Below are 10,034 nucleotides of genomic sequence, written 5' to 3'. Positions count from 1 at the left end.
AGACTATAGAAAGCCACACAAGTCAGGAAATGCCTTTTACCAAAGTAAAAGCAAATTGTAAATGTGAGCTAGTTCCTTCAATTAAATATGGAATTCTATTAGTTGCAGTCAATGAGACAAGGCTATGTGATCCATCTCATTACCCAACTGTATGACTTGCCAAGAAAATAGATCATTTATAATGTTGAACTTCTTTTTTTTTTTTAACTCTTACCTTCCGTCTTGGAGTCAATACTGCTCCAAGGCAGAAGAGTGGTAAGGGCTAGGCAATGGGGGTCAAGTGACTTGCCCAGGGTCACACAGCTAGGAAGTGGCTGAGGCCATATTTGAACCTAAGACCTCCCGTCTCTAGGCCTGGCTCTCAATCCACCAAGCTACCCAGCTGCCCCCTATAATGTTGAACTTCTGTTGTGTAAAAGGACACCCAACCAAACTAAAAATAATACTATTTCTGGATTAAAGAAAACTGTATTGACTAAAATTTGCTTTCAGACATTGCACTGTAATCTGATGCAATATAGATGCAAAGTTCTCAAATGGATGTTTTGAAAATTTTGGAAGACCAGAGGTCTGTGATGAAGAGCACAAGGTCTCTGAAAAATTTTCCTTACTGAATTTTCAAAATGACAGCACACATAAAATGTTTACTCTATGCAGACTGCCATAACCATTAGCCTAATGTGAGCAAATAGACTAACAAGTTCTCTATAAGAGAGCTGTTGCTAGTTCTCCAAATGGAATCATAAATTAAAAGGACAGCTACAAAGATGTAGGTAGAAAGCATTATAGAGAAGCTCTGTGTAAAACTCTCCATCCTCCCTGGAATCTTTCACTTGTATACCATGTTTTCCTAAACTGGTCAGAAGTAGAAGGAACTTTAGAGATCTAATATCATCTCCTTCTTGTATATATGAGGAAACTGAGGCTGAAGAGAATTTAAGTGACTTGCCCAAGGTCACATAAAGGATTAGTGAAAAGCTGAGCCTAGCAAGACTGCAACACTCCTTCTTTTCCATCCCCTGAACTGAAAAGATAGCACTGAAATGTTCAAAGTTTGGGTAAAGAAATAATATGACCATCAACTTTCAAATGCTAATGGATTTATCATTAAGTTATTATCACTTGGGAGAATATCACTTCCCTCATATTGAGATTAGTAAAGGATTCATCTGTGTGTATTTGCATCTGGGCGTATGGTCTATTTTTCGTTACCTTTTGGTGCAAAATAGGCCTCAGAATAAGTGCATTCCGAATTTCATCTTGTGATATGCCATTTTCAGCCTTATCGACAAGTACTGTGCTAAGTGCTGCAGATAGAAAGAAAGGTAAGAAACTCAAGCAGCCGGCATGACTGCAGATGCAGATAACTTGTGTGAGCCTCAAACCGGCATCCTGAGCACCCCAGCACAGCACTGAGAAGATCCCCAAATGGCTGAAGGGAAAATATTTATCTCATTGGTCCATGCAGACCATAAACAGCTCTGCGGCCATCTGGCGGGGAGAAACCACCAGATGGCAGCAGACTCTGCTCCAGAGCCCATTGCTAGAGGGGCTCAAGCTAGGAAATAAATGCTCCAGGCTTAGAGGATGAAGATGACTGCTGTAGTGAGCCCACTAATGGCTGCTGCCTGCAGGGAATGATGGGCTTAGCCGTCCACATAGTGCCAAGTTGACCCGGGCTGTCAATCCCTTCCACTTTTTTAAATGGCCAGGTTTTCTTTTCTTTTTTAAACTTTACCTTCTGTCTTAGGATCAATATTGTGTATTGGTTCCAAGGCAGAAGAGTGATGAAGGCTAGGCAATGGGGATTAAATGACTTGCCCAGGGCCACACAGCTGGAGAGAGTCTGAGTTCGGATTGGAACTCAGGCCCTCCCATCTCCAGGCCTTGCACACTATACACCGAGCCATCTAGCTGCCCTTATGGCCAGATTTTCTTAATGTGTCTGTGCCCAACCCCCTTGGAAGAGATCATTTCTTGGAGATCTTTTCCTCCAGTGTATTGGGAACATGGTTCAAAAGAAAGTGCAGTGAGGTGGGAATCACTGGATATTGATTGAAATCCCAGCTAGGGTACTTATTACCTCTGTGGCCTTAGGCAAGGTTCTTCCCTTCCCCTCCCTGGGCCTCAGTTGCCTCCTCTGTAAGAGGAGGGGATTGGATAAGATGACCTCTGAGATCCCTTCCAGATCTAACTCTTTAGTCCCTCTCTGGGCCACAGTCTTCTCCTCTGTAAAAAGAGGGAGTTGGATAAGATGGCCCCCAAGGTCCCTCATGACTCTGCCATCCATGATCCCTAGGGTCCTCCATCTTGCTTGGCAGGCAGTCCATCTTTGGGGAACCAGTTCCATTAGGAGTCTGCATCTAAACTGCACAGTGCTCCTGCCTTGGTCCATAGCCTCACACTGTTGGGTATATTAGGCAAGGCCCTTATTGATTTCTGTTTACAAGCAGCCTACCCTGAGGTACTAATTAGGCACTCTAGATTGCATATCCATCGCAAATACTCCTGTGTTTTTCCATCCAAATAAAGCTGTGGTCAAGGGGAACCAGTTGCTGGGTTGCTGCTTGGAGGCAGAGAAGCCTGTGACCTGCTGGCTGCCAAATGCTTCCAGAAGGTGGCAGGCTGTTGTGGATTTGGCCCAAATGGCCCCATTGTATAGCTCCCACCCCGGACAGCTTGCTTCAGCTGACAGGGGGAAGATCACAGGGAAGTGTAAAGCTCCTACCTGCGTTAAATGGGCCCCGCAGTAAGCTCTGACAAGTTGTCTGCTTTTACCCAACAACTAGACGGTAATTGAAAGCTTTTTGCTTCCCTCAGGTCTGCTAAGCTCCCCTTCGTAATTGGAATAAATGCTTTTTGTTGCTCCCTGAGACTCCTTAAACGACCAGCTGGCAAATTGCACTTGGATGCTGGCTCTCGGTGGGCGACTTCAATCCACCTGTAATTCCAAACGTGGCCATTTCCAAAGATGCTCAGAAACTGTGGGCTGCCAAATGAGAGGGTTCGATGAGCTAGCCTCTGTGGTCCTCTCTCACTCTAAAAGGGCTAATTGGAAGTTCCTAAGTGCCCACTGAAGGGCTTGAGAGGGTCCCAGCAGCACTTACCAAGTCAGCACTTGAGCTCCAAGAAGGGTTTTACAAACTGCACAATACACAGAGAAAGGGCCAGGAAAGCACACACTGAAAACAGGCCCTTCTAATGGAAGTCGGATAGCATTCCAAGCCTCCTCTTCTGCCTTTTCTTTCAGAATGCTGTTCCCCTTCCCATTTCCATGGCACTAGAGGACATTTTTCACATGACCCACCCCTCTGACCAGCAGCCCAATGGGAGGGCTTCCTCCCTCTCCTGTCTGGGGTAAGGGTGTGGGGGTCACATGCAATAGGAGGGATGCAGTGTGGGCACTGAGTCTCTAAAAGGATCACCAACACTAGCCTAGCTCCTAGGCTCTGCAGGCATCCAACAAGATAAACAACAGATGAAATGGGCACTGATTCTGAAGGTGCCTTTGGAATCTAGCTACCTTTCAAATGAGCCCAAGCAATTGGTCCTCAAAGCTGCCCTGCAACACAGAGCTTGTTTCCTCTAGTTCAGTCAAAGATGGCACCTGTTATTTTTGTGCTGCTCTGCAGAGAGACCAGCTCTGCACATGATACTCTTGGAGTTATCTGAACAGAGAGCTTAAGAGACTTTCCCAGGGGACGTCCAGGAAAACATGGCAGCAGTCTAGACATAGGACTCTTCCTCTCCTCGCCACCTACCCATATAGACTACCTCAAAAGACCAAAAAAGCCAAATTCATATGAACAAAGGTACTCTACAGGAGGGCACAGCATTAAAGGTACATGGGATTTGGGCATATCCACATTTATTTTTCTTTTTTTTAAACAATATTTTATTTGGTAATTTCAAAACATTATTCTTTGGAGACAAAGATCATTTTAATTTGAGTAATTAAACCTTTGTCAGAGGTTTTTATGAAGATTGTTTCCCAATTTGTTGCTTCCCTTCTGATTTTAGTTACATTGGTATTGTTTGTACAAAAGCTTTTTAATTTGATGTAGTCAAAATTATTTATTTTACATTTTGTGACTCTTTCTAAGTCTTGCTTGGTTTTAAAGTCTTTCCCTTCCCAAAGGTCTGACATGTATACTATTCTGTGTTTGCCTAATTTACTTATAGTTTCCTTCTTTATGTTCAAGTCATTCACTCATTCTGAGTTTATCTTGGTGTAGGGTGTGAGGTGTTGATCCAAACCTAATCTCTCCCACACTGCCTTCCAATTTTCCCAGAAGTTTTTATCAAATAGTGGATTTTTGTCCCAAAAGATGGGATCTTTGGATTTTTCATATACTGTCTTGCTGAGGTTACTTGCCCCAAGTCTATTCCACTGATCCTCCTTTCTGTTTCTTAGCCAGTACCAAATTCTTTTGATGACTGCTGCTTTGTAATATAGTTTGAGATATGGGACTGCAAGGCCCCCTTCCTTTGTATTTTTTTTTCATGATTTCCCTGGATATCCTTGATCCTTTGTTCTTCCAAATGAACTTTGTTATGGTTTTTTTCTAAATGAGTGAAGAAATTTTTTGGAAGTTCAATGGGTATGGCACTAAATAGATAAATAAGATTGGGTAGGATGTTCACTTTTATTATATCAGCTCGTCCTACCCATGAGCAGTTAATGTTTTTCCAATTGCTCAAGTCTAGTTTTAGTTGTGTGGAGAGTGTTTTGTAGTTGTGTTCATATAGTTCCTGTGTTTGTCTCGGGAGATAGATTCCTAGGTATTTTATTTTGTCTAAGGTGATTTTGAATGGGATTTCTCTTTCTAGTTTTTGCTGCTGAGCTGTGTTGGAAATATATAGAAATGCTGATGACTTATGCAGATTTATTTTGTATCCTGCAACTTTGCCAAAGTTGTTGATTATTTCGATTAGCTTTGAAAGCTTGAAAGCAAACAAATTAAAAACCCCCAGAAGAAAACCAAACTAGAGATCCTAAAAATTAAGGGAGAAATTAATAAAATCAAAAGTGATAGAACTATTAAACTAATAAATAAGACTAGAAGCTGGTACTTTGAAGAAAACAAAATAGACAAAGTACTGGTCAATCTAATTAAAAAAGGAAAGAAGAAAAGCAAATTAACAGCATCAAAGATGAAAAGGGGGACAGCACCTCCAATGAAGAGGAAATTAAGGTAATCATTAAAAATTACTTTGCCCAATTATATGGCAATACATATACTAATCTAGGGGATATGGACGAATATATACAAAAATATAAACTGTCTAGACTAACAGAAGAAGAAATAGAATGCTTAAATAATCCCATATCAGAAAATGAAATCCAACAGGCCATCAAAGAACTCCCTAAGAAAAAATCCCCAGGGCCTGATGGATTCACAAGTGAATTCTATCAAACATTCAAAGAACAGTTAATCCCAATACTATACAAACTATTTGACATAATAAGCAAAGAGGGAGTTCTACCAAACTCCTGTTGTGACACAAACATGGTACCGATTCCAAAACCAGGCAGGTCAAAAACAGAGAAAGAAAATTATAGACCAATCTCCCTAATGAATATAGATGCAAAAAATCTTAAATAGGATACTAGCAAAAAGACTCCAGCAAGTGATCAGAAGGGTCATCCACCATGATCAAGTAGGATTTATACCAGGGATGCAGGGCTGGTTCAATATTAGGAAAACCATCCACATAATTGACCATATCAACAAGCAAACCAACAAAAATTACATGATTATTTCAATAGACGCAGAAAAAGCCTTTCATAAAATACAAAACCCATTCCTATTAAAAACACTAGAAAGCATAGGAATAGAAGGGTCGTTCCTAAAAATAATAAACAGTATATATCAGCTAATATCATCTGCAATGGGGATAAACTAGATGCATTCCCAATAAGATCAGGAGTGAAACAAGGATGCCCACTATCACCTCTACTATTTGACATAGTACTAGAAACACTAGCAGTAGCAATTAGAGAAGAAAAAGAAATTGAAGGCATTAAAAGAGGCAAGCAAGAGACCAAGTTATCGCTCTTTGCGAATGACATGATGGTCTACTTAAAGAATCCTAGAGATTCAACCAAAAAGCTAATCAAAATAATCAACATATCCACATTTTAAGCAGATGAAAAAGCTTCCAACAAAATGCAAGCTGATCTACCCACCCCCACCATACCTATAGAGCCAGTCAGAGTCAGCAAGCTCCAGAACCAGTGAATGAGCGAGAGGCATCTCTAGAGCAAATGAGGGGCACCTCTAGGTCCTTGGCAGCTGACTAAGGCCACCAAAGACCTACCCCTGAGAGCAGTTAGACCTGAGACTCAGCAGGCTGAAGAGCACAGGCCTTGGGCGCCCACAGGAAGATAGCACAGAGAAGGGCAGCAAACAGTAGAAGCTCCAGAGGCTCAAGAGGTGGCCTCAGGCAAAAACCTAGTTCCTTACCTCCATACATAGAAATTTTGCCTGAAAACTAGAAGGGAAGCAACAAATCAGGAAACAATCTTCACAACAAAAACCTCTGAAAAAGGTCTAATTACTCACATTTATAAACTGCTAAACCAATTGTACAAAAAATCAATCCATTCTCCAATTGATAAATGGGCAAGGGACATGAATAGGCAATTTTCAGTTAAAGAAATCAAAACTATTAATAAGCACATGAAAAAGTGTTCTAAATCTCTTATAATCAGAGAAATGCAAATCAAAACAACTCTGAGGTACCACCTCACACCTAACAGATTGACTAACATACCAGCAAAGGAAATTAATGAATGCTAGAGGGGATGTGGCAACGTTGGAACATTAATGCACCACTGGTGGAGTTGTGAATTGATCCAACTATTCTGGAGGGTAATTTGGAAGTATGACCAAAGGGCACTAAAAATCTATCTGCCTTTTGATCCAGCCATGGCACTGCTGGGTTTGTATCCCAAAGAGATAATAAGGAGAAAGACAGGTACAAAAGTATTTATAGCTACGTTCTTTGTGGTGGCAAAAAATTGGAAAATGAGGGGATGCCCTTCAATTGGGGAATGGCTGAACAAATTGTGGTATATGTTGGTGATGGAATACTATTGCGCTCAAAGGAATAATGAACCGGAGGGATTCCATGTGAACTGGAACAACCTCCAGGAATTGATGCAGAGTTAAAGGAGCAAAACCAGGAGAACATTGTACACAGAAACTGATACACTGTGGTACAATTGATTGTAATAGACTTCTCCATTAGTGGCAATGAATGCAGTGATCCAGAACAACAAATTTACAAGAAAAAACATTATCCACATTCAGAGGAAAAACTGTGGGAGTAGAAACACAGAGTAAAAACAGTTCTTTAATCACATGGGTTGATGGGGATATGATTGGGGTTGTAGACTCTAAATGATCACCTGTAAACCTCAAAATTCCTTAGACTTATAAATGTTGGAAATTTCACCATTGGGATATTTCATACTTGGAAAATTTCTTACTGATAGTCTATTGGAATGGGAATCCCATTGGCATGGGAGGTTCTTTCTCTTCCCTTCTTAAGATTACTTTAGGACAGAGACCCTTTGCTGAACAATGGAAAGGACTTTGACCTATGCTTAAGTATAGAACAGGAATTTCTTTGAGTCTTGATTGATTTTAGAATTGATACAATGGAGATACTCCACCCTATTCAGTCCTAATAGGATTGAGTAAGGGCTGCAGCCTAGATCAAAATTTAATTATTCCAATCTCTACCATACTCAAGTTAACAGGATTTAGAAAGGGCTGTAACAAAGGAGTAAAGATTTAATCATTTGAAAAATATGACCTTCAACAGACATGTGCAAAAGCCAGAAACCTCTGGGCGGTCCTGGGTTAAGCTAGAGCCTCCATTGACAGGGAAATTGATGAAGAGTGATTGGTAGATGTGAGGACTGAGGGGAGGCAACTTGGATGGTTTCCTTAAAGATAGGAGGGTCTGGAGACTCGAGGAGGTGGTGGAGTTTTTGGTCGGTGTGGTTCCTGGGCTCGGAGGAAGCTTGCTCTGAAGGAAGCTGAAGGTGGGGGCCTCTGAGACTGTTTCTCCATTTTGGACACGTGAGTAATAGGGACTGATCTCTTTTCTTTGCCCCAGCTATCTAAGGGCTTGGGCCTTTTGGCCCAGCCTAAACAGAAGGGGTATTTAAGCCCTATTCCCTTCTCTCCCCTTTCTCCCTCTATATATATCTCTAATTCCTTTCTTGCTCCTATTGTAATTAAACTCCAAAAAAGGCTGACGGCTGACGGCTGACTTGAGTTTTTCATTTAGGAATTACATAGCTGATTCCTTGGCGACCTTAAATTAATATATATCAGTCTTTTAAAGTGATTCCCTTGTAACACACCCTAGTGCAAACATAACAATATGGAAATGGGTTTTCATCAAGGACACATGTAAATCCCAGTGGAATTGCACGTCAGCTATGGGGGGTGGAGGGGAGGGAAAGAACATGACATGTGACCAAGGAAAAATAGTCTAAATTGACTAAATAAAAATTTTTTAAAATGAAAAGTGAAAAAAGAGAGTTGCCCTGGGTTACTCAGCCAGTATTTGTCGGAGCAGAGGCTTCCCAACTCTGAAGTTGGTGATGCCATGTTGCCATTCAAAATGTCCCAGAAAGAACTTGCTATCTTGCCTCTGAAACCTAGGGGTAATTGAATGAGTGTTCCCTCCATGAGTCCAAGGAGTTTAAAATGATGAGACTAGAGCAGCTGTATAACCCATTTTAATTCCTACATTTGGCAGCCAAAGCTTCCTGGAATGAGTAATTATAAAATCATTGAGTATCCATACTGAGGAAAAGAAAAAAAAGGAGTCACTCGCAAGGTTTAGATGTCTAAAAGAGATATATTCAAGAATATTCTTTAAAGCCCACTAGAGATGGGAGTGGAATACTGACTAGAATCCCACATAGTAAGTGCTTACTAACTGAAGCCAAAGGATTTAAGTGCTAGAGTACCCAGAGTTTTCCCTTGTGGGAGTATGAGTAAGAGAGATGTGGGGAGAGGTATTCCCGAAACGGTACTTCATCATCACCCCTGGATCAGGACAGATGTTCTAACATTAGCTTCATAGAAGTGCCCTAAGCATATTGAGAAGTACATTTGTAGGATTTCAATTAATATCCAACACTCCAAGAATTCTGCTTTATAGTCTATTAATAATCACTTGAAGTAGGAGGAATAAAAGGAAATAGAAGTATATAAAACCCAATTACCCTTTGACTTCTGGGTAAACATGGTGGCAGTCTAGATGCAGGACTCTTCCTTTCCTCACCACCTACCAATACAGAATACCTCAAAAAGCCAAAGGAAAAAAAAATTCATATGAACGAAGGGACTCTATAGCAGGATGCAGCATTGAAGGTACATGGGATTTGGGCATTTCCACATCATAAGAGGGTGAAAAAACTTCCACCACATTGCAAGTTGATCCACACTCCCCCACACCACCTACAGAGTCAGAGTCAGAGTCAGCAAGAGCTAGAATCAGTGAGTGAGCAAGAGGCACCTCTGGAGCAAGTGAGGGGCACCTATGGGTCCTTGGCAGCTGACTGAGACCACTGAGGACCCACCCCTGAGAGCAGCTAGACCTGAGGTCCCAGCAGGCTGAGTGCAGACCGTGGGCATGTAAACCTCAAAATTTCTTAGACTTATAAATGTTGGAAATTTCACCATTGGGAAATTTCATACTTGAAAAATTTCCTATTGATAGTGGGTCTTGGCTATTGGAATGTGAACCCCATTGGCATGAGAGTTTCCTCCTCCTCCCTTCTTAAGATTACTTTAGGACAGAAACCTTTTGCTGAACAAGGGAAAGGACTTTGACCTATGCTTAAGCATAGAACAGGAATTTCTTTGAATCATGATTGATTTTAGAATTGATACAATGGAGATACTTGGAATCAATCTCCACTCTACTCAGTCCTAACAGGATTGAGGAAGGGCTGCAGCATAGATCAAAATTTAATTATTCCAATCTCTACCCTACTCAGGTTA

This window comes from Monodelphis domestica, chromosome X (assembly GCF_027887165.1).
Source record: "Monodelphis domestica isolate mMonDom1 chromosome X, mMonDom1.pri, whole genome shotgun sequence".
Lineage (NCBI taxonomy): Eukaryota > Metazoa > Chordata > Mammalia > Didelphimorphia > Didelphidae > Monodelphis > Monodelphis domestica.
The sequence above is the reverse complement of the archived record's forward strand: the minus strand, read 5'-3'. Positions refer to the sequence as shown.